At 41.4% G+C, this 25,821-nt stretch overlaps 1 protein-coding gene across 3 annotated transcripts in view; it reads left to right on the top strand.

Moving 5' to 3' along the window:
* The first annotated feature begins 4,544 nt into the window (after positions 1-4,544).
* SGCD (sarcoglycan delta) overlaps positions 4,545-25,821 on the top strand; it is a 204,403-nt gene continuing 183,126 nt past the window's right edge. For all 3 annotated transcript variants that reach the window (XM_032196768.1, XM_032196765.1, XM_032196767.1), the window contains exon 1: positions 4,545-4,718. The gene's annotated coding sequence lies outside the window, so the exon portion shown is untranslated. The remainder of the gene's footprint in view (positions 4,719-25,821) is intronic.

Here is a 25,821-nt window from a genome sequence, read left to right as displayed (position 1 = left end):
CTTGAGCTGTATGATGCCCAAACACAAGGATGACTGTGCTGGGTCAGATAAAGGTCCAGCCGGCTCCTGTCCTCGTCTTGACAGTGATCAATAGCGGACGTCTAAAGAAGAATATAAGAGCAGGACAAAGGTATAGCAAGGCTTCCTTTGAGATAGTCTCCCGTCCATCATCGATTCGTGGTCATGGAACATTTCAAGGTAGAAGTGGCGTCTTCAAATTTAATATTTGAGCTGATTTGTTACATCTAAAGTGTATGGTTATTTTGTATAATTCATGCTTTTTATCAGTAAAGGACTGAAGTTCCTCTAAGGGAAATACTGTCTTTTTACTGGAAAACTGTCTTGTCTGCCTTTCTGATTAATGAGAACATTTATATGCCTGCTTTTGTAGCTTGAAGACTGATTCGATGCATTTAACTATGTTAATTTAGGAATGTACCAGAATATTTAATTTAGGGTTCCTGAAACCGAATGTAAAACTCTGAATTGGTGGTATAACAAAAGTAATTTGTAGTTTGTCAGTAGCTACCTCCACACATCTGATCGAAGGAGAATGGGGGTGGTATTAAATTTTAGAACAAAAAAGCAAATTGAAATGTGGGACTTCTAGTACATGGGGCATTTCTGTGTGATTTCAGATTGAAGCAATGCCAAATTTCCTGTATCTCCTGTGAACCACCCATCAACAGCTACCTTTACAGACATTCATGTGTATAAACGCATAAAATACATTTTGGATTAGAATCTTTCACTTTTTACCTTTGAAACAAAGTTCCTGCAAGCTACAGCAGCTGCAGACTGGAACAAACATTTGTCAGCAGGGATGACGGTGTCTGCCTCACTCTTCATCCATCACTCTGGGCTCGGGCAGTGGCTATCAGGACGGCTGCTTGCTAGAGCTGCCCAAAGTCAGAGATCCAAGGAACAGCTCAGGAGCTGTGTGCTGCATTCTCTGGTTCCTGGCTTCCTGTTCTATGGTTTCCATGCACTTTAAATTTACTGTTCAAAAGCATTTGTCATCGGATGGAAGCCTTTTAAATTGGCAAGAAAACTTCATTGGGCCTTAAAATTGCGTGATACTGACATGGAAAAGAGAAACTTCTTTTTGGTTAATCTGATTTATATATATATATATATATATATACACACACACACACACTTTATTTCATTTTATCTGGTGCTGTTTTAGCAATAGTGATGCTCGGTGGTCATGAAGACTGCAACATCCACATCAGTATCAATTCATCGAGTCACAAAGTAAAAAAACACAACTGACTTTTGATAAACTTTTATAAGAATGAAATTTCTATTCTGCCAGTGATTAACTCCAAGGTCCAGATGTAGCAACTAAATTAAACTGATGGAAACAATTTCTCTGATTTGTGCATACCTACTGGTGTTTAAGTGGTGCCACAGCTCATCAGTGATCATTCCTCTCTCAGAAAAGAAAAAAAAAATTGAGTCCTTAACCCAGAGAGTGGGAAGGAGACCTGAAATAGGGTAACATCCTCAGCGTAGGTTTTGTTTTCTAACTTTAGCCCTGCTTACTGTCCTTTTGTTGGACACTGATTTTACAGATCTCTAGTGAACCCAAAACTTGGCACTTTACTGGAATTTTCAGGTTATCTGAGCTTACTCAGAGGAGGGGAAGAGCGGCAGACAGCATTGGAAGGACGAGTTGTCCACGAATGCAGGTGCAACCTTGTCCTAGTGAATACCAGTCTGTAGCTACTGAGTTTGCTGTGAACTGTACCAACTTTCCACCACAATCGTTAACTCCACTCCTACACCTTACTGCTCACAGGAGCCCTGGCCACAGTTTTTATTTAGTTAAGTTGTACCGCAGGGGTGAGCGATGTCTGTAAAAAATACTTGTATTGGAGGGATGGAATCAGTGCACAGTCACTGCATTTTATTGTGACCGAAGTTGTTTTTCCCCATCATCTCCCTAACTCCTGTTATTTCCCAACCTCCAGCATCACAGAACATCAGGATTACTCCTGAATTTCAGACTGGCTCAGACAACTATTTGGCTGGAATCTGCAGCAGTATTTTCCAGCTCACTGCTGCTGCTGTGCTCTCATTCCTGTAATGGTAGTGGTTACAAGTGAGGGAAGCTTTCTTCTTCTTTTTCTTTTTTTTTTTTTTTCCTTGTCTTTTTTTTTTTTTTTTTTTTTTTTCCTGGTCTTTGCCAAGAGCTGAAAGTGCACTCTCCTGCCCGTGCTGTAATTTATGATCCGCCCAGCAGTGCAGGAATTCAGAGAGCACAGAAAGTCTAAGTGCATGCATAGCAGCTTATTAAGGCAATGTGCCAACTTCTAACCAAAGGGATTTGCTTCAGATGAGAATTGGCAAACTGTTCTAAATAGGAGCTTTCAAAAACACATCTTTTCCAACCTGAGACCAGGCTCCTGCACTCAGTTTGCAATGATGATCTAGTCCTATTACCGGTTCTTCTACTTTTCAGCTCAGATAATGCTGTAGGAAATGCACAAAATGTAGAACTGATTCTTTTTTTCATGATTTTTGTGATACATTTTTATGAAGAAAAATGAAAAAAAAAATAGTTGTAAATGTGGTCCTCAGACAGAAAGCCCTTGAAAGCAGTAGAATCAGGTCTTGCTGCTACCTGTGGGTCTGCTATTGCCCATAAGTCTTTCGGGAACCATTTCAGTCAGCAGTCTGATTTTTCATATGTCTTTTGCAACTAAAGGCTTTACAGTTAGCCTGGAAGAGGACAGGAACTGTGAACTCCACTTTTTTTCCTTCATGTCTGAATTCAAGAGACGCAGAAGACTTGAAAACGTGTGCCAAGAAATTTGCTCTGCTTCCCACCTCCTGTTGTAGGTATCTCACAGGCTGCTCCATACACTTTTATGTATGAGACATAGCATAAACCATTTGTCTAAGGTCCAGTGAAGTAATTAGTGCTAAATGAAGTGACTATACTTGGCTGTTCTGATCTGTGTGACCATGATAGCTATCATGTATATCAGTATACCTTTGGTAAAATAAATTAATAAAATATTGATAATGATTTTAAAAATGTAACATGATGCTAACTTTAGGTATGGGCAGTTTTGCACACTGATTAGTGAAATATTCTCTATTGCAAGCCCCCAGACTGACTGGGATTTCCAGCTGTAACCTGTTCCTGAGTTCAGGATTTTTTGTGAAGAAAAAAATTACATTTTTTGTAATGGGACTTTGTGGTATTTCAAGCTGTCACGGGCTTTCTCCTGTGTAGGAGACCTCTGAGGAATAAATGTTTCCTTATTTATTTTTTTTTTTTCTCCCTTCTCTTCTTTGCATGTTTCTAAGCAAATTAGAGTCTGACTATGTTCATGGCTGCTGTGTTGAGCTGACGTTAGACAAATCATCTCTGAGCCTTGTTTATGGACACAAAACACCTGGCACTTCCACTTGTCACTCAGAGCTGTGGCTGTGCCCTTGAGAAGGCAGCCCCAACTGCCCGGGGGTGATCCCTTCCTTCCTCTTCTTCATCACCTGTGCTTTTCCTCCCTTGGAGAGCAGAGCAGGAAGAGGACCCTGACCCTGGCACTTCTGGAAGGGCTGTATGGCAAGCTGAGGCCAGCCAAAGCAGCCAGGGGACAGGGACCGAGGTGAGCTTCCTGGGCAGCTGCAGTCCAACAAGTGAATTGCTTGCCAGCTAGTCAAGGGGCCAGATCCTGTTCTTCATTTGCTCCTCACCTGCTTTGTGCAGTTCTGCCTCATCTCACTTCGCAGACCATATCGGCTATCTGAGGGAAGAACAATCCTTTGAATATTTTCCCACGTGCCAGAGAAATTAGGGGTGACTAATACGTGGCAGCAATGAACATACAGATGTTTGAACTTCTCAGTGCTTCTCCAAGGTTTTTGTGTGCTGATCGTATTGTTTCAAGGTGGTTGTGTTCAGTGATGTTGAGCTAGAAAACATGGTGATATTGAGCTCTCACCCTCCCAGAAATCCTTAGGATGTTTTTCTGTCTCTGACAATTGGTTTGGAAACAGAACTTCAGGAACATGTTGCTGAGGGTTGGGCTGACAGCCGCTGCTTCCCATTGACTAAAAGACCTAATGTAATTGCCTGATTGAGAGCTTTGAATTTCCTGAATGTGAGCCATTTTAACAGTACAAAGTATTAAGACTGAGGCTGTATCCATGCTTTTAATATGAAAGTTCTGTTATTCTGTGAAAAGTGCCACAATGAATTAAAATATTCCCTATGGAGAAGTGTATTACTTACTTTCTTAGTATGATATCTGGCTGGAATAAAATGCAGCCAAGCTGGCATTCGTTTCATGGTGCAGTGGTGCTATTAAAGTATTGTAAAGCAAGAATAGCTTTGCACCACCATTCCTGAATTCAAAGATTGCCCTCTGAAGGTGCCATGCATGATGGATTGTCACAGGCTCTTTGTCCTGCCTTGACATTTCATTCCTATCAGATGTTGTCTTATGCTCTGCTCTGAATCTGCCAAACAACTGACCCTAGAATTTAATTCCACACCTTCTCCTCTCTCCTTTTTCTGAACAGCATCTTCTGCAGCTGAGGCTCTAACGTACTGGAGGACACTGAATCTTCCTCAGGGACAAGGGTGAGCTGGACCCTCTGGGGACCTTAGAAAGGAGTTGCGGTTGGTGGTCACCTGGGGAACTTACTGCACACCAATGTTGCTCTGAAACGAGTTGAGTCCAACATTCACGTTTGGTAAGGTATGTCATTCTCCCCCTGCTTTTGTCTTTGTACTGTTTTTTTGTGTATCTACATACTGTGAAAACAGTAAGTTAGCAGCCTTTGTGTTTGTTGTTATATATGTGCCATGCTCATACTGCCTCAGTAAATAACCTTTGCTCTCTCTGAATTTGGAGAGTGTTCATCAAAACTGAAGTGTTTTTAAAGTCTTGGGCTCAAGGGGGTGCGTGTTTATATCAAGTGTTTTATTGAACACAGTGCTCATTGATGGTTGTGTTTTGTTGATGATGATGCATACGTGCTGATAGACACCCTCATTTTGGAAGTCTCACTTGTTGTGTTTCACTTATGTCTGTAGTTCAGAGGGTCAGAGAGGAAAATAATAAACAACGCTGAAGTAGCCAATTTGTAATACAGCCCTGTGCTCCCCTTTGTGTTTGGTATATTTTCATTGTTTGCCAAGGACAGTAATAATACCAATTTCTTGCATAAGCTTACGTGCCCTCTTTGTTGCGTGGCTTTTATAATTTTTACTTGTGTGGAAGTTCTCATATAACACAAAAACATTTCCTTTGTTATACTGTAAACATAGCAAGAAAATATGTAACCCATCTTTTAACAATAAATTGAAGGCCAGGACTTAAGGAACATACTGTAGACAAATCCTGTGCTGTAGAAGCATTTAGGGCAGTGTAGCCTCTGATACTGCAGTTTCTTTTCTGTAGGCCAAGTTGTTTCTGTGGAGGCAAAATTTGCTTCCAAAGAATAAAATTTAAAGTATTGGTTCCAAGATGCTCATAGAATGGCATCAGATGATGCTATCCTTTCTTATTTAACACATAGGTATTGACTTCTCTTTCATGACTGAACCAGCAGTACGGTTTGTTGACAAAATTATAGCAGCAATATAACACCCGTATTTGGTGTTAGTGGGGAAAAAAAGGACTTACTTAAGACTTACTTAAAAGTCTCTAAGAAAACATGAGGCTATGCTTTCATTCTTCAGCTTTTGATATCATCACACCTGTAGTGTTACCTCTGGAAATTTAGGCTCAAATTTTCATGCTTCAGCCCTGCAGGTAGTGCTTGTGCACCCAGGCAGCACTTGTTGGGAAGGGCTCTGGGGGAAAGGCTGTGCTGCTTGGAAACCAGTGGCACCTGAAAGTTTGTACATTGCCAGAAAAACGCAATTCCTATATAATTTATGGTGCACATGTATATCCAGTGTTGCAAGTGCAGCTATTGGGAAGATCAGAAGGTGCTGGTGAGGAGACCAAACCTGTGGTTCTATCTGCTGCCCAGGTGGGTGGTAGCTGAGACTTCTTATATCCCACAGCCCCCATGACATGGTGAGGATGAGCCAGAGTGACAGAGCAATGCTGCACAAACTGAGACCTGTGCCTGCTTGCCTCTGCCAGGCTGTACCAGAGCACTGGATTCCTACAGGTAGACTCAGATCATGATGCCAGCTGGGATTCATTTACCTAGATTCTTGCTTAAGCTCCCTGTGAAGACAGGCATTTCTGGGAGGTGATTTGTGTTGAACATTTTGCATACCTGCCTTAAAGTGGCTTCTGTAGGTACGTGCCTGTATCCAGTAATTGTAGAAAATGTTGGAATAGCTTAAATTATGTCCTTACCTTTTAAATGTTGAGAGTCAAGAAAGGTCTGTTCTGCCTATAGTATATATTATTAATCTGTTCAGGTGTTTCAAGAAAACCACATTGGTGTCAGGAGGAGAGGTTTCTATCGTTAAAACCCCTGCAGTACTTGTTCTGTTTGTCTGTCTGCTACAGTAGCATCTGTTTTCTAGAAGAGAAGCCTGTTAAACATCACTTAGGATTTTGTTGTCATCTTTACTTTTGTTTATTTCCAAGCTGTTGCTCTTGTGATTATAATACCTAAAGGAGAAGGCTGTAAGGGAGGTATTTCATAACCAAGAGAGCTTCTCAGCTCCTATGGAGAAATATTTTACTCTATTATAATGTAGAAATCGCAGCAGTTTGTTTAGTTCTGTGTTTGAGATTTGTAGGTGAAAGTAAATGTATCTCCCCTTCTCTGTGTGTGTTCCACTGGGTGCACTGGGTGTCCCGTGATGTGTGGGGATCCACTGCAGGTGTGGGCAGTTGGTGTCTGCATTTGTGCAGTTGCAGCACAGGGGAATGAGGGGAGAACAGATTCCAGGGGAGTTACAGTGTCCTGGTTGCTGCATTGCTGGTGTTGTTTCATGCAATAAAAGCAGTATTGATAGGATAGCCCAGGGAAATGTTGTAAAGAACTATTAGCCTGTTCATAGGAACTATCCCTTAATGGTGATGGTAACGATGCACACCTCCAGACCTCGGCTGTTCCAGTCACCTGGACAAGTTGAGTTTTGTGAGGCTAGGACGTTTGGTTGGCAGTGACCTCAGTGCTGGCCCTGCTTTGGGCAGTCCAGCAGTGTGACGGACTCCCCACGTCCTTCTCATCAGAATTAGCCTGACTCTTGGTCCCTGAGACTCACACCTCGGGCAGCAGAGGTTGTGTGGGTGTGTTTGATACCCACGGCTGGAGGCATGGAGATAGCCTTGGCTGAGCTGCTGAGGAACCTATAGGGCAAAGCACGAGATTTGGATGCGGATCTGTTTGACTGAGGTTCCTGCTCTGATCTGAGCCAGCTTCTTTCATGTGTTTAGTTTAGTTAAGCGATTACAGTAACACCAAATGACATCACGATCTGCATTTGCTCTGTATCTCTGCTGGAAATGGCAAAATATGTCCAGATAATGTTAACTGAATGCATTCATCTTGCAGCATAAGTTGTTTGCTCACATGAGACAAGCTGATTCCCTTTTAGCAGCACTTCATTGTTTGTGATGATGGTATTCTTATTGTGTAAGGATTTTTTTTTAACTGATCTGTAGATGAAATGTAGAGTAATATTTCTCCTTAAATTGCTTTAAGATTAGATTTTTAGATTAGTAGAATCAGGTTAGTAAAATGCTTTGTTCTGCTGAAAAAGCACATTCAATAAATATGAGAAAAATTTTAAGTAGACATTAACCATAGTTGATAAATTTTATCTTGCAAGTAGAATTGGAAAAACAAACAAACAAAAAAACCCCCACCAACATTCATTTAATGTTTTATGGATCTCGTAGCAATTAATTGTCTTCATTACATAGGCATAAATCCTCAGTGTAATTCAGCTATTTCAGATGAATTGCTTTGGATATTTTGCTTCGTTTAGGCTGTAATTTTTTATTTTTATTTTTTTTTTTTAAGTTTAATTCCAACATTACATTTTTTATTTTAACCACTCCCAAATATTTTGTAAATCAGATCAATTAACAAAATTTCATTTTATTATAGGACAGTGTAGAGGCAGTGTTACAACTGTGATGGTATGATACAGGCGAAGCAAAGAGAGGGTGTAGTTGTATATGCAAGCCCTTCTTGACCTATAGCAGTGCAGTAAGCAGCTCTGCTTTTCTCATTCTCCATATTTGGTCAAAAAAATTACTGCCTCTCTCCTCAGATTCTTCTTGCTTTTTACATAATTTTATTTATGAAATCAGAAACAAACACTGATTTTGCGGGTCTCTACGTGTGGATGTCAGTAAGACCATAATGTGATTTTTTCCAATGGCTTGATGAGGGGTGCAAGTCTACTGGCTGTGTCTGAATACATCAGTGAAATTCTCTTTCTGTTTTATTGAAGGAAACATTCACTTGGAGTGTGAGGGGATATCTGCTTGAATTCCTCAAGTTAAGTTTTCAGTAAACGCTGTTTTTCTCAATTGGATTTTCCACACCAAATAAGAAAACAGAACTGGATACAGAATCACCTTCTCTCTCTATATATATATATTTATCTATTAATGAGCACTCTGAGCTTGTTCGTATGAGTAATATTTATGCAAATATTCTCTAGTGTTTATCTGAACTATTTTGCCAGGGTGAGGAAATAAAATGGCTATTATACTTGCATGTTTTGTAGCAAGATCAGCAGACTGGCTGTTAACGTATCAATTCCATTGATGACACCACTTCTGCAACCCTATTCACTCTGCTTCTCCTGACAGGGCTTTTATTGAATCCATCAACCTGACACATATCAAAGCACAATTTCTGATAAAAAAATATCTTGGTGTAAAATGAATTAAAAGCTGATATCAGCAGCAGAACTGAGTTGAATTTCTGAAAGAAAATAAGAAACTCCAAAACTAACATCGAATTCTTAAGATATCAATCACAGAACAGTAATATAATAGTCCTTTACCTGTAGTCTTGAAATACTGAGAAGTCAATGGATCTGCCCTAAGTCATATAAATGGGCTTGTTCCTGGGCTGTCACCTTACAGCTCTGCCTTCTGGACTTCAGAGAGCGTGATGAAGTAGTGGTTAATTTTCTCCTGGAGACCTTTCTCCTGTAAGGACCAAAGACCTCCTTGTAATTACTTTGCACTCTGGTCTTTGAGAAATTTGAAGTCTGAAAGGAAAACGTTAACCAAGGTCTGAATGGAGTAAAGCTTCTTTCTCGCAGCAGATGCAGCAGTTCAGAGCCCCTTACCACCACTGAGCTGCTGCTTGGCAGCCCCTGGGCCACAGGCTGGGCAGAGTCAAATTAGGGTGAAAACTTCAGGCTGCAGACATTTTGGAATTGCCTGGCTCAAAACCTTCTGAAAACACATTCCCATATCTGCTTGCAACCTGCCCGTCTATCTGTCTCTCCTCATCCTGCTTTTCTACCCCTTTCATTTTGCGTTTCTTAGATAAGCAGCTTCAGACAAGGCTGCATTTGCTCTGGTACTTCTTTTGCTGTGCCCCAGCTCACTTACCTCTTATTTTTGGCTAGCCCACGCTATAAAGTACAGCTAATAATAACCATGCTTTTTGCTCTGTGGCATGTCTGCTCTTGGATAAGTCTCCACTGACAGTTTGCAGCCTAGCAGCGAGGAAGAGGAGGGCAGCCAACAGTTGATGTGGAAAATTAATTATGAACTACCATCCTCCTGCCATGTGGTTAAGGAAGCTCTGCTTTCCAAGCTTTACATCCAGCCTTGCAGAAAAGAAATGAAAATACTGCCTTTCCTTCCTAGAACAGTGGGGATTTTGCCAGAACAAAGCTTAGTGGAGAATGTCACATGTAGGCCTGATGATTCAGGATGCTCGAGAGCCTTTACTGCTCCGCCCGTACTGTGACATCACCCAGGAAGTCATTTTTACATCTTGTTGGACAAATGCTGGCTTAGTTGCACATCCAGTTGGTTACTGCTTGTGTCTGTGCTGAGGAAACCACCCGTGTCCCATGTCAGTAAGTAGTCAGGAAGCAACATTTTGTGTTTCTTTGTTGTGGCAACTTGGGTACGTTCGGGTTCAGATGAGCTACAGCTTGTCGTGTTTTCTGAATTTGAGAGTGACTAGGAAAAATCCCATCAGGATGACACATTTATTTTACAATGATCCACAAAAGTGGCCTGTGATGTACAAAGGGAGAGTCTGACAGGCATCACATAGCCCTGGGATTGTAATTACCAAAAGGAGCAGTTCTTTCCCTGAACAACCTCTGTCTTAAGGATCACAGAAATAATTGCTGGAAGCTTCAGTACCATGTGTACTTTGGGAGCCGTTCTGGTCTCATAATTGCGTGCTGGGTCCTGCTGGTTTTAGTTGAGCACTGCAGAACTGACACAGCACAATTTATTTAAGTGCCAAAGATGCCCTTCCTTGGATAGTTCCGTGAAGTGCATGAAAGAGCCCAAAAGACCTAGAAATTTGGAAAGCCCCGACAACTTTTGAAAGGGGGCATTCGGGGCTTAGAAATTATCATTTGTTTTAACTTTCTGCAATTAAACCTTCACTTAGTCTGAAAGGATTCTGGAAGCATGCAATGGAAACAGACTTGCAAAGCCACAGCAGAAGCTGGTGTGAAGTGTGATGAAGCTACTTTGCTGTGTTAAACATGTCTCTTTAGCCCAGAAAAATTATCTGGGCTCTTCAAGTTTTCAGTTAAGATACCAGAATTCTCCACTTTGTACATTTTTATCATGAAAAATGGTTGTGGCTCCTGACTAATTTGACAGTTAACTGAAAAATGATGCTGTGAGAAAACAGGTAGGATTTTGTAATGGGCCAAATTCCTGCCTGGTAGAAGTTACGGACTTAAATCACAATGGGATGGCTCTCAGGTTCCTCTGCCCGAGCTCTGTCTCCTGATCAATACAGACCTCTTTCTAGTGCTGTTGATATGTTTTATCTGTTATTTATTTATTTATTTATTTCAGCCAAGAGTCTGTATTTGGAAGCACAAAAATGTTGTACAATTTCTTTAGATGCACTGTTAATAATTATGAATATCTTTAATGAAGGGAAGCTGAAACATACTGAAAACATTTGAAAATAAGATAGAATGTATGCAGCCAAACGTTTGCTGTGAATTGAGAGGTCTTTTTGGCATCGTTTATTGGGAACTTTCTAGTTTGTAGTTTTTATGGTGAATCTATAGAAAACGGCAAAAATTAGAAAAGTGGGATAGCTGGTCGTGAATGGAAGAAGTTGTTTCTGGGAGGAATGGGGTGTTGAAGTGAGCTGGGTTTTTGTGCCTATGCTAATGCCACCAGCAGCCTCTGCCTCCAGGTACTGGGAAGGGGCCACAGAGCCCCTGCTGACTCTGGCATCCTCTAAGCAAGGTAGCTTTATATTCCTTCACCACAGAAAACTCAGTCTTTTGTTTTCTCCCAGTAGTTGGTAGATGATGGCGGCATGTGTCTATGTTTTGCTTCTCTGTAAGGTGGTTTCAGTAGCTCCATTTATATCTTGCCAGTCAAACTTAGTGCCTCTGGATGTTAGCAGACCTCTGCCTTTTTCCCCACCTCAGGAGCTGGCCCTTGACTTTTTAGGAGATAACTCTCCCTTCCTTTCTTTTAATTTTGTTGTGCTTTCCATTTTTAACGTGGCATGGGGGAGGAATTCTTCATTTTGCATCAGATGTCATACAGAGTCCTGGGCTGGGGAGCAACCTCACGGATTGATGTGTGCTCAAGCTGCGTCACGATGATGCCATCACCCACGCAGATGGAAAAGCTGAGAGCCAAGGCATGCAGAGCAAAGGCTGCACAAGGCAAGCAGAGTGAGGCTGAGGTGCACGCAGTTACCAAGCAGGCCTCGGGCCTTTGTCAGGTACGGGAGGCAGTCAGCCTCCCTTATGGCCAGCAGTATTCTGGAGGGTCTGTGCCACTATTCTGGTGTAGAATAAGTAAAGGTAAGAATTCAGTGAGGTTCTTGCAGAACCTTTTGTTTTTACTTATTTATGAAGTCAGATGTGAAGAGTGATGTTGACTGCCAACTGAGGGGACTTTCACAAGGGTTACCATGTTTGTGGCTGAAGTAAGGAGGCTGTAGGTTGTGCTGGGCTGATGCTCGCGTCCCAGCCTTTGTTGGCTTCTCTCCTGACATTTTCACTGTCTGTTGGTCTCTGCTGGTGTAGCCAATGCACTGAGACTGATGACTGCCACCAGGGAGGAAGCCCCCTGAATCAGCAGGTTAAGGGCTAAGTGGTGGGTGCTCGGCTGCGTAGCCTGGTACTAAAAACGGACACCCCCATAGCAGATGAGTTCATCTGAACAATCAGCAGCAGGAGCAGGCTGGGTGCCCTGAATGACAGCCACTGTACCTTGGGTGAGCACTATGAGTCTGTGTGTTGGAAAGCAAGCGTGCTGCATACCAGGTTGGCCTTTTTCCAGAAGGTGGACCAATTGTGCAAGTGTTTCTGGGACGAAGGAACTCTGTCAGTATCAGCAATGAGGTTTGTGCTCGTGTGTGAGCCCACGTTGTGCAACTGCACCTCTGTCATCTCGCCCATCAAGGCCCTGTGCCTGTTGGTGTGCTGGAGCTGGCTGGGGAGGATGGCCAGGGAGGTGGGAGGACATTTAGCCCTATGTGCACTGCAGCTCGCTCAGATTAATGCCTCTCTCCTCATTTTAGGAGCACTGAAAGTTTCCCCTGCAATGGTCTTAAAGATGGCAAAACAACAACAAGAAAGTGTTCCTCATTAGGAAGGCTTGCAGGCACCTCTCCTCGGCTCGGGAGCAAGGGAAAGAGGGGTAGGCAGCCCTGCACTCTGCTCACTTTCTGTCTGGGAGGAATTTCTCGTTGTTAATGATTAATTCAAACGTTTCTTGTCATGAGTACAGTGTGCACAGAGTGATAAATCTGTGGTGGGTTAGAGGTTGAGGTTGCTCAGTGCTGACAATTAGTTTGAGCCACAGGCTTTGCTTTCATTGGCATTTTCACAGCATTAACCCAGACCTTGTCAATTAAAATCCAGACACATTTTGATGAGGGACATCTTCTTCTAATGATAATTGTAATAATATCACTTTTATTCATTTAAGACCTGTCAGGCAGGCCGTGTTTCCTGGAAAATAACTGCCCAAGTTTCACATTGCCTAAATAACCAGGAAATATCTTACAGTTTTTGAGCTGACATTTCATCAAAAATAACAAAAAGCAAATGAGGCTGTAGCTGTTCATCTTTGAACACTTACCAACTTCAGTCGGGGTAATTTGACTTTATCTGCTAAAATAAGCAGATTTATTAGCCTTCACTTTGGAGGCTAATAAACAGTGGATAATTGCCTAAAGTTGATGATGGGAATTTATACTATTTATTATTGGATTTTCTAGCTATTTTGACAGCATAGCTCCAGAGTATGTCCTAGGCATTGATCCATTTATGCACCTCACCTGTTCATTAGATGGAGGAAGAAACTTGAGTAAGGGTTGATTCAGGAACTTGTTTGAGTTGCACAAGTCTGCAGTAGAATAAAACCCAGAAATCTTGTCTTCTAGTACATTAACTGCAGTAAATTTTCTTATGTTGTTGTTGTTGGTTGTTGGTTGTTGTTGTTGGTTGTTTTCTGTGATTAAGTGTCTGTAAATATTATATTTAGAAACTTTCTAAGGCCATAAAAATAGTATTTAGTTGGGATGGGAGTGATGTGTCTATCAATTGAAAACCTTTGTAGTTTTATTTTAGCATGGTGTGAAAAATAACAAAACAAATGTCATGTTTAGTTTTGTACAGAATAATATTTTTTATTTCTCTGAAAGGCAGTTCATAAGTGAAATCCTTTACAAAAAGCTAGGGTAGCAAAGCAAAAAGCTAGTATCAAGCAAGGCTATATCTAGAGCTAGCAATGTGTTCAGTCTGTACTCGTCCATATGGGTGGAAAGTGCTGCAAATCTTTATTTAGACATTCCCTTATTTCTCTGCTATGATGATCACCAGCCCCCAGCAAGATCATATTTATTTATTTCCTTTATTTATCATCTCACTCCTCTAGAATCTAGGTTCTTCAAATAGTCAGCATTTGTTTATTTAAAAATTTCATCAGTGTTATAAACATGCTTCTTCTCTGGCCCTTCTCTGAGCAGTGTAGAAGAAGGAGCTCTGATTAATTAAAAGCACCTCTAGGTGATGCCATAATATAAATAACAATAAGTCTGTGTTATTTCTATGGCAACTGGAATAATGCCACCAGTTGTTAGTAGTTCAAAATTCAGGACATAGCAAGGACTCTGAGTAGGAAACCCAGTCACAAAATATTGCATTAAAAGCAGTTGAGGAACAATAAACAAGAAGTGAATTGCACTTGTGTTGCTGTGACAGTATTCTGGAAGTTCATGGCTGTACTTTTAGTAAACTGAAATGCTAACCCACCTCCTTTCTGGTAAGGCTCTGATTTTGGTGGTTGCTTTGTTTTTCTGTTTTTTTGCTTTTTAATCATTCCAATACGAATTGGCAAGCCTACAGTCTGCATTCTGGTGCGTATATAAATTGTGCAGACAACAACATAGCTCGAGGGCTGTAAATATTATCACACATATTTCTAGTGAGCCTTTAGCAACCGAGCTGTGTGCTTGTCTATCATTAGTCTCGTTCTTTTAAGGGTGCATTTATAAGCACTGGAGTGATCAATAAAACCTGACTTACCTTTGCAAGTTAAATAGGCCTGATTTAAACGGCCAGCTTAAACAGATTCAAATTTGCTAACAGTGATTTAAGAGCAAGCAAGGTCCATTTACATTCTATTTTTTTTCCACTTCTGAAGTTTGGATTGCATTGGAAAATCTGTCACATTGTACATTTGAGCACGGAAGTTGCAGCTACTACTATCGAACATGCCATTTTGTAGGAACTGCCTTCTTGTCTTGCAATTCAGTGCATCATACTGGAAAGGTAATATGATCTGTAGGCGTGGAACTGTGCAGACTGAAGTCTCCATGAACCTTGACTCTAAGCAGCGTTTTCTGTTGGTTGCTGTTGGTCTTAGGGAGGTATCTGAGGGGAAAAAATGAATATAAAATAAAAAATGCATATAAAAAAATCCAATGACTGGATTAATGTATTAGTAACTGCTGAAGCAGTTACTAATAAGCATTATTATTTATTAACCATTTCATTCCTAAATCGTTTCATCTATCTCCATGACCAGTTTAAGCCCTACCATGCTTGGTGCTGGAGGGTGAGGTGGTACATGACAGTCCCTGGCCCAAAGAGTTTTCATGCTACGAGATGAAGTGCAGTGGGTGAGTGATACACATTTGCCAGGAAGCGGGGGGGTGACAGATGGAGCACAGCAGCGAAGATGAAGGATGCGCAGAGCTCCGTGTGGTGCAGGGCATCGATGATCAAAACTCCTCTTTGTTGTGCCTGTGCGATGCTCACGGCAATCAGGGATTTGGTTTGCTCAGACTAACTCCTGCCTTGTTAACTAAAATTTCTTGATTATTTCTGTCTATATCCATCTGCTGCCTCTGTTCTGTTAGAGCTGCAAATTCCGTAGGGTTCAGAGCTTTTTGGTTTTGTGTTTGCGCACTACCTAATTCAATGGAGTCCTGGCCCAGGGTTAACACAAGAAGCTGTTAGCAGGAGCATTTACACATGAAAATAAGACATTGGAAAAACAATTATTTTTCACTTTCTCATTATCTTTATTAGCATTCCAATATTTGCTAAATTTTTGAAACTGAGAAATGATTTAAATAAATGTTACATGATTAAAATTATTATAATAATGTACTTTACCACAAATAATTTAATGCAGGAAAAGCATTTTTTTTTTTTTTTTTTATTATTTGTATGTGGTTGTTTATGTATGCATCTGTATTTGTCTGGCAAATAGATTTTATCCTACAGCCTGCTGGCTGTCACTTGCCTAGGTGCTTATTCATATTTTATATAGCTCTCCCATACATTTGCATACATAAATATACACTTGTTTTTAACACCTGTTGGCATCCTTTAATTATATATCGACCCTGAGGCTGTTGGCTTTGAGGTCCGGGCAGCCAGAGATAGCTGTATGTTATGTATTGTTCTTCTTTCCCAAGACCTGAGTCCGCTTTGCGCTGACCTGCCAGCTGAAATTTACCCTCCTGGCGCAAAGCCACAGCTAAGTGCCTTTCAGCGAGTTCTCAGCTATAATCCTGAGCTGATTTCTGGGATGCAATTCACTGCTACGGTTATCATATCAAAAGGGAGTGATTTACATTTCCTGCACGTCTCAGTGTTGCCAGCCTCAGAATGCTGCAGAAAGAAAGTTAACACAATTTGATAAAATAATGAAAATGAGAATATTTACAGTGTTGCATCTTGCACTGTACAGGAATTTGATGCAGACACAAAGTTGGCACTAAATACAAATTTAGGCTGTGCATAGATCTTAATTTTGGGACTTTTTTTTTTTTTTTTTGGCTTGGGAAAAAATAGGAAGATTGTATGTAAAGGCTGAATGCGTGGAGAGCTGTATGCTCGCCTTTGTGTGTCTTTTCTCTTTATCTTGCTCTCTTATTGTGCTGTCCCTTAAGCTTCTCTCTTCTCTATATTCTCATCCAAAATAGTGTTAGCATAATACATTATCTTTGTTTTTATCTGACCCTCTCAGTCCTCTGCAGTTTCCTCTCTGAAATGACATTGGAAATTATGCCGGCATCATTTATACAAAGTGAAACACTTTATGTTGAAATATTTTAAGCACGTCCATAGTGGAAATGCCATAGGAGTGGAAGGGCTGCAGTGTTTGCTGCTGATTCACATTCAGCTGCCTGTATTTGTATGCAGAAGCAGACTCGTCGGAGGCCTTACATTCATTTCCTGTATATCAATTACTTATCAGTAATACTCAAAGCCAATTAAGGAATTGGAGGGAGGTTGTAGTGCTGAGTGTGGCCATGCCTTACCTGTCTGAAGGTCTACAGAGCTTGGACATGAGTTGAAAGGTCCCTTTTCAGAGTTTTTTGTGGGTTAGGCTGCATACATTTGAGTTTGGAGAAGTAAAGGATTTATCTGCTGCAGGTGACTGAACTGGTGACGTTACTCATCGCTGAGCCAGATTCCTGCAGTCTTGTCTAACTTCTGCTTTATTTTCCTATTTTTATGAGCACCTCTCTTGAACATAATTCATTGTGCTGCAATGAGTAGTTGTGTAAAACGAGCGCTCAATGAAAATAGAGTGGGCAAAGCATTGTCAAATTTATTGCACTTTATCCTTCTCACTTGAGGTTTTGATGCTGTGCATTTGCTGCTGAAACTGCAAAAAGGTGCACCACTACTGGAAGCTCACCACCACTGGTCACTGCTCCTCTGCAGGGTTTCCTGTAGTCCCAGGTCATGTCGATTTTAGTTATTAGCAAGCTGCCAAAATTTACTAGCAGGTTGTTCTGGACCAGATATTAATTCCCTCCCATTTCATTTCTCTTTTCTTCCCTGCATCTCAGCAGAGAAATATCTTTTTCATGTCTGCATTTTACCTAGCTTTAAAAGGTTTGAAGCTTTTCTTCATTCTCTCTTACCTTTAGCAAACCTTTTAAAAGCAGATCATCAATGTTGACTGCACCAGGAAAATACCACTGTCACCTTGATTAGTTTCTGTGTCCGACCTCCTCTTCCTCCTAACTTTAGGTACTGCTTCTTGTCATCTTTGATATCATCATTTTCTTTTCTTTTTTATTTTTTTCTTCTTTTCCTTTACTGTCCACAAAGATTTGCACTGCCTGATACTATCACCTCACTGCACTATTGAATCTTAATAGAAGTGCCTTGGGAAGAGACTACCTTTACTGTTCAACTTAATACTTCTCTTAACGTATGATATCAAAAGCAAAGATCATTTCAAATTCTGGATCCTGGAAATTAAAACGAACATGATCACATTTTGCTATCCAAGATGTAATGTAAACTTCAGTGGAAGTAAAACCACAGCATTGGTGCTTTTTATCTTGGCTGGCATACAGCTACTAAGGGCACTTCTTTGCATACCTCATCCCCGATAAAAAGGGATGCTCTGCATCTTACTCTCCATCCCTCGCACTCACCACCCACCACCCCCATTCTGTCTTTTTAAGAACTGATTTCCTTAGGGAGTTGTTAATGTTCAAGGCTTTTTTCCTTGACATTTTGGACAACGATGTGACAACACCAAGTGCATCTATTACTCTTCACTGGAAGCTGACTAAAGCAAAGGACTTGATGGATAATGGCCACATTTTCCAGCAGTGCCTGATGTATGTGTGAGAATGACTGAGTGACCTGCATATAAAACCAAACTGTGTCGTGCATAAGTCTAAGTGCAGAACTAGGAAAGAAGACTGAGAACAGGTAGTCTTTCATCACGAATTCCTTGTTTCACTCGCCTTCTCTCTCTTGTTGGAAATCTGGCGTTTTGTGTTGCAGCAGTGCAGGTGGTGGTATGGGACTCTGTAATCTCCTTCATGGGAAGGGAAGGCAAAGGGCAGCAGGTTCATATCACACAGGGAGCTTCGAGAAAAGGAGGTTGTACAAGTGAAAACAGAGCATATCTTCACCTTTGGCTGCTGAAGAAAGCTGATTCTCTCTTGCCTTGAGTTGTCAATTTACACCTGTGCAAACTGAATGTAAAGGAGCATTGGCTGGAGCTTGTGCTTGGTATTGCTGTGGGTCCTTGAAGCTTTCAGGGGAAAGGGAAGAAAGAGATGGAAGGTGCTGGGGACGGCTCTGGCTCTGGCTCTGTATGTGGGAGCTGGACAGCTGTTGGAGTGCTGTGTCCCACCAGAGCTCCCTTGCTGGCAGAGCTGTGAGGTGAGGTGTGCTGGCTGGGATGCTGTGTGTTTGGTGCTTTGCTGGGTGCTGTAGACATTCTGCTGAAACTGATACTGCTCTGCTTTATATTTAACAGCGTATAATTGCCAGAGTTGGTTTTGAACTCATACAGCCAGGAGGGTGGTGGGACTGAGGGGGATTAGAGCAGAGAGGGAATGGGATGCTCTTTCTTCCTTGTCCCTCAAGACATTGCCTAGGCACGATCCCCAACCGCTGAGTTATGTCCCCTTCCATTTTCTCTCTCCACAAGACCATTATGTGAAATGATCGAGGATTCAAAAAGCTTCCCTGGAACTGTGAAGGAAAAGTGTGAGTGCTTTTACCAAAGACATAAGGGGGGGAAGACCAGCTGCATTTGTAGGTGGAGAAGCAGGACACAGGGAGATGATGGATAGTGATTCTGCCCTCAGCTGTGTCTAACCCCTGAGCAGCATGTCAATAATCTCTGGCATGGTCGAACTCCCCAAACCTTTGCTTTGCTGAACTGCTCCGGAATATAATGAAAATACATACTTTTTATGACCAATTATTGTATGGGCTTTTAGGCTCAGGCAATAACTTACAGGTGAGATTTCTGTGGCACAGTGAAGTCCATTTCATTCTTGATGTTGTAACAACCTGAACTACAGTCTCTGCATCAGGAGAAAAAGGTGCTCCAAGCAGACCTTGAATGTTCAATTTCCACAGAGGACACACTCATAAATGTTTGTGAACAAATGGAAAATTGCAATGTACCAAGAGAAGAAAATAGCAGAAAAGAAAAACAGAGCCCAGGTTGAGCACCTGTTTCTGGAACAATTTTTCTGTGGATAATTCAGCTGGCATCTCTGTGCTTTGGATATTCTGGCTTTCCAGGAGTGCTCCATCACCCTTACCTGGCATTTTGTGAATATCAGTAATTTGCCAGATGGGAGGTAATCAGGGGCCCCGTCAGCGACCCCGCATGTTCCTGCATCAGGTATAGATGTACCAGGGAAATCAAAGAGCACTCTGCAAGCACTGCCTCCTGTCAGATTTGTTTTTAAGTTTGTAGAAAACAGCAAGGTCTGCAAAACTTCCTTTCCTCTACCTAATGGAGATTATAAATGTAATAATGTTTACTTGCTGTGCTGTAAACAGGGTGCTGTATCTGTGATTGACATTTGCAAATTTGCAAGTAATTCCTTGCATGGTTTCAAACAACAATAACCAAAAATCACAAAAATGTTCTGCAAAGAAATGATGATATCCCTTGTGTCTTATTATAGAGCATTTTGCAGAGAAACTGGTGGCTGTAATGAGGAGGTTGATATACTTCCCCACTGTCACAGCATTAAAACCTAATTGCCCCCAGGTTTCTTGATTATCTCCAACACAGCTGTCATGTTGCCCCTTTGAAAAATGAACTGACATCACATGCACAAACTTCAAAAGGTCTTTCTTTTTTTTTTTTTTTCTGGAAACAGGCAAAATGATTATCAAGCAGTCTCTGGTGTGTTTACCAAACTTGCTGGAATATTGTGTTGAATTGGACCCCTGTTGCTTCTATATCACAAGATAAGCGATTATTCAGGTTTCCTGTCACACTTGTGCATTACCACACTGTGGCTCCTGCCAATATTTTCTGCTTGCTGCCTACATACATAAAAGTGTTATTCAACAGTTGCAGGTGGAACGGGGGCTCTGCCTTCCCAGGACATAATCCTCTCTGTCGCTGTAGGAAAGGTGTCATCAGAGCCCTCCCATTGTGCCACCTGTAAAGTGGAAGCGGTAATGCTGTCCTTTTCCTATTACATGTGACGAGTGCTTGATCCAGGAACAATGTGTTGCTGCTGTTCAAAATGGGCCCATTTTCCAGGAAAAAGTAATACAAGAATAGTGAAAATAGCTCATTTTTTGAACTTCTGATAAGTATGAACTCTCTTCCTCAATAACTTACTATAGCTTTCCCTTTAATTGGAGATATTTCTAACCCATCTCGTCCCTTAGAATAGCCCCTGATTGATAAGAAGGATTTTCAAAACACTAATCACCCAGCTGCCTATGGCTTTTGGTAGGAGTTCAGCAGCTGATTTCCCTTTATGGCTTTACTGTTAATCTCCCATCAGCTTAATCTCCCAAGCAGATTTGTGTGCTACACACGTGCACCCAGCTGGTTCCAGCACAGCACCAGCACTGGTTTACAACTCAGTTAACCACGCTGGGCTGAGCAGGAGCATTAGGTTTGAGCTTTTGTAAGAGTTCAGGGGAAAATGGCTTGATTGTAGGTTCCAGTTGTCATTGTATACCCCTCAGAGGGTTAAAAAGAGATTTTTACAATGGTCAAAATAGATGTGGGAAAGGACAAAACAAAGTGCTTCAGCACTTTGGAAAATCTTTAAATTTGGCAGGTATGGCTGTCAGGAGCGAGTTCAGTTCAGGGTTAGGGTTAGTGTTGGTGCAGGACTTTGGTCTCATAGCCAGGTCCAGGGCCAGTGGAGATGAAGGAGTGGACAGAGAATGAAGATGCTTCCTCACCAGGACATGCTTGATCTGGGTGTTGGGAACCTGCTGTGGCCCCACAGAGCAGCGTGCCCTTACCCTGGTGCAATGGGAGGGAGACTGCAGCTAGCAAAGAGATCAGGTTGCCTCATCCTCAGGAAGACTTTATTTCACTGCTTAGGCTTTTGTTTGAAAACAAATCCTCTCCTGTCCCCCAAATCCTTTATGTTTATTTTAGAAGGCAGAAAAGTGCTCAACCAGCTGAAAAGAGCATAATGATGACAGGTAAGTGATGCCTAGCCTGCTCCAGAAGGTTTGTTGTGCACAGCACTAAGTGGTTTTGTTTGTGTAAATGACTTACTAAAAAAGAAAAAAGCTTGTAGTCATTTATAAACCACGCTGGGACTGAAACCACCACTAAGCAGGGTTGCCAAGGGAGTCACCCTCAGCCTGGGTATCGGAGCTGGCATGGGCAGTATTGCCCTGACTAACCTGCCTGCCTGCAGTGGGGAGGTGGGTTTTATTTTTTTCTGGAGGAGTGTGAGGGAGAGCAAATGAATTAGCAGCGCCCCACGTGCATGCATAGGGAGAGAGGGGAGGCACCACTGCTAGCATCAAATGCAACAGGGTGGCAGCTGGCAGCCATGCGTTAGCGTGATGAGAATCCTGTAAATGCAAATGCTTCCATGTGAGAAAATTCAAAAGTGTGTAGGTGCTTGTAGCATCCTTGTTAGCACGTTATCGTGGATCTTTAGGGACAGAATAGCCACTCATGCGTGGAGAGTAAACAGACACAGAGTATGTATAAGTAATGTGTGGAAGAGGGGCTTGTGAATGCAACTTCCATCTTTATTTAAAAACCTGCTACTTAGGCAAATTATTATAATTCCAGTGACACTAACTAATCCGTCAGTAATTAGGATGGGAAATGGGAATATATTACACAGAAATGATCTTGATATTTCACTAGTCCAATTGTACTGCAGTCTTCCCAAAGAATAAGCTGTCATTTGCCCAGAGTTTTTTTGGAGGGATAAAATTTAGCTGATTAAAAAAAAAAAAAAAAAAAAAAAAAAAAAAGTTAGGAAAAATCCCCTGGAGAACTCCAAATTGGGTTGAGAACACTGTGAGCTAAGTTTAGAATAATATAATTAGTAATGCTTTTGCTGCTTTTACTGCATCTTGTCTCAGTATTGCTGATTATGTAAATAGTTACAGTAATTCCATCTTTTCTCAGCATCAGTGGCATCCTGCGAGCTCAGCCCTTCTCCAGTCTCAATGGAGGCACGTGGTCTGGGATTTACCATCACTGCTTTTGTTGCTCTCTTTGGAGAGAGCTCTTTTTTAGCGAGGCTCAGACACGCGCTTCCTGGATTTAAAAGAGAATATTTATCAGGCAGTTTTCAGTTGTCTAAACTGCAGATGAACTTCTCTAAGCTTGGGGTTGTAGCTTTGGCAAATGAAACATGTAGGAGAAATGTACTGTTTTGAGAGGAAAATAAAAACTATTTGAATACATTTCTACTTCAACAAGTGCTGGCAACACAGCAACACTTGTGTAATTAAAGATGATACTTAAGGAGTAACCCCACTCACCTCTCATCCAAATAGCCCTTTTGGCATTAGGTTGTTGGGCACATAAAAACAACTTTAGGGAAATGCTTCAGATTGCACTTGTGAAAAGACTGAGGAGCTGCAGTTCTGGTGTCTTCTCTGTCATTCAACATTAGGTATGCCCCATGTAGCCCAGAATATCATCCTTGAAATATATGTGTTTACATTTAAGTACATATTTGCCAAAATAACAAAGGACTCTAAGGAGAAATAGTTGAGAGAGAGATGGCACGACCACATGAGATGAGAGGAGTGGAGTTCCCCATGTGGGGAGTATTTAACCTTGCCCCTTTGATCTGCCAACCCCGTAGCTGTGTCTGCTTTTTTTATCTACTCCGAAATGCGCTGTAGGGATCAGCTCCTCTGTCTAGTACAATGTGCTTCCTAATGTCAGGTTCAGTACTTTGTGCAGAACCTAGTAATCAAGTGAGTTTGTTCCTTGGCTCTGCTTTCGGTGGGAAATAGATTAAGATCACCAGACATATTTCACTTGTAGCCCCAAACGGATTTAAATATCTGTTTTGGAAGAGTAAGGCGAATACAATTCCTACCTTACATTGCGTGCCCCTATTGAAGCAGGTCATTGCCAGTGAAAAATTTTCTCACTAACCTTTAAAAATGGTTTTTCTGTAATTCTAGTTCTGCTGAAGGGTAAAGCTGTATACAGTAATTGAATCAGTGGTGCATGCAGACTGAAATTTTGCAGGATGAAATTATGGGGCTGTAATGAATTGTCTCTGTTTTCCTCCTCTTCCACCCCACCCCCCCGTGTCTTCTTTCTCTTTGCTTCTTCCTTCTCTTCTTATTTCTTTGTGTTGGAAATTGTGTCTGTAAATGTTGAGTTGTTTAGAGAGGAAAGCTGAAACTCTCATTAAGGCATACCCAGATTTGTGAGGGTGATCCCCTGATCCTGCTGCCAGGAGGGGAGGCGGGGCTCTGGGATGATGCTGTCAGCCCAAAAAGGCTTCTTTTTTTCAGCAGGCCAGAAGTACAGTGCATTCAAACAACACCACACCATCACTGGTGTGTAAAGACAAGTCGTAAGTCTGTCCACACACAAGCATGGCACACCCTAGTGCGGGTTCACTGGCGGTGGTGTCTTCTGCAAGGACAAATTCTTGTGTTTGGAAGTCAGGAGTAGGAATGTGTGGAGCTGCTTCTTCCTGCTCAGATTGCTGTAATGTAACAATGCTTGTTGTTCAGCCTCCTGTTTTAAGATGTATTCACTCCTGGTAAGATGCCTGATTACATCTCTCTCAGTGGACAAAACTGCTTGATAGTTTTAGCTTTAATTTGAGGAAATTTGCTGGAGTATCCAAGATGGGTCTGTAGCAGATGTTGGCTCCACTGGGCTTCTCTTACCCCAGAGAATGGGAACGTCTCCTAAATTTTTTCAGCTTTAGCATGAGTTATTTCAAATAAGCTATTCCCCTTGTTAGTATATAGTGGAAATGTGCTATTGAAAAAAAATCTATTTTTTCCTTTTTTTTTTTTTTTTTTTTTAAATCTCTTTCCTTTTTCTTTTGGCTGTTCTCTCCTATCTTCCCAAAGTTACAAGCCAAAAGCTCACCTTAGCAGTGTCATACTAGACCTAGGCTGACTAGTTTCCAGGCAGCCCAGAATTAAATTCCCATTTATTTAGCAACTGATAAAACAATGGAAGCTGCTTTGCAAATGCCAGATCAATTGTGGATGTTGGAACAAGAAATTGAGTTTCATCAGGGTTTTCTGGGTGAAATAAGATCCATGGCATGGACAACATAGTGTTCTCAAACAGAGCACAGACCTATGAGAAAGCCCCCCAGGAGAGTCTTTTTTTTTTTTTTTTTTTTTTTTTTTGGCACAGCTGTGACCAGAGAGCATGGTTTAGGATTGAGAACAAAGCAACAGGTTTCTGTTAAATATTTATTATATCTTAGAAAAAAAATATGCCATACTTATTTGTAGGAACAGGGGGATGGGAGGTGTTGTGCCAGAAAAATCTAGTGCTGTGATCAAATTTTCCTAGTATAGCAAATAACCCAGAAAAGCCCTGAATACGGACTACTCATGTGGAAGAAGATGGAAAACAATAGCAATTGCTTGTTTGTTCCCTACTGATACTCACTGAATTGCATCTCTTTTGACATTTTGGCTTCTCAAAACCTTTGCTTCACACCTCTCTGAAATCTTTCATAGCCATGCTCCGAGAAATGTCCTACATGGGTCTTTCTTTCCATCAACCTCTTGCCATTGCATGATGTTGAGCCAGCCTTTCCAGGGTTGTCCTTTGCAGACACCAATAATAGATCCCAGCATATTGACCAGAAAGCCTCACACAGGAACTGAATTCAATTCACTTGTGGAAAGCAGATTCAGCCAAGAGATTTTTGTTGCCAGGATGTACAGGGAGCCAGCATTAGGATTTAGGTGTAAAGCTGGAAGTTTTACATCCAGACAAGTGGTTCTGCTTTCATTAGCATGTCTTTTGTATATAAATAAATAAATAACAAATTCCTCCTTTTGGTGTTTCTGCCTCATGCCTATGCCATAGCCTTTTTTCCTTGTAATTAATCAACCCATATCTCTCATGCAGCTCTACTTGTCAGCAGGGATTAAAGCCTGACAGTATTTAATCATCTTGTATTTCATAGAAGACTAACAATCTCCTTTTGCTTTTGCTTCCCTCCTTTCCCTTTCATTTTCCTGTCTTTTCTGGGCATGTAGCAGAGTGTCTGCTCTGACTGTCTGAAGTTTTTATACAGGGAGTGACAGGTATAAAATTCTTTTCTTGGCTCTATTCTGCAGTGACCCATGTAATTCCCTCATGAGATCATTTGCTGTGACATTTTGGGTGTACTGTGACCTACCCTGTTAGCACAGAGGTCCACCAGAAGCTGAGGCTGTAGGAGTACATATTGAATCATATTCTACCATTACCTTTTTAT

Source organism: Aythya fuligula, chromosome 14 (assembly GCF_009819795.1).
Source record: "Aythya fuligula isolate bAytFul2 chromosome 14, bAytFul2.pri, whole genome shotgun sequence".
In the NCBI taxonomy this organism is placed as follows: domain Eukaryota; kingdom Metazoa; phylum Chordata; class Aves; order Anseriformes; family Anatidae; genus Aythya; species Aythya fuligula.
Note: the sequence above shows the minus strand (reverse complement) of the source record. Positions and strands in the feature narration are given on the sequence as shown.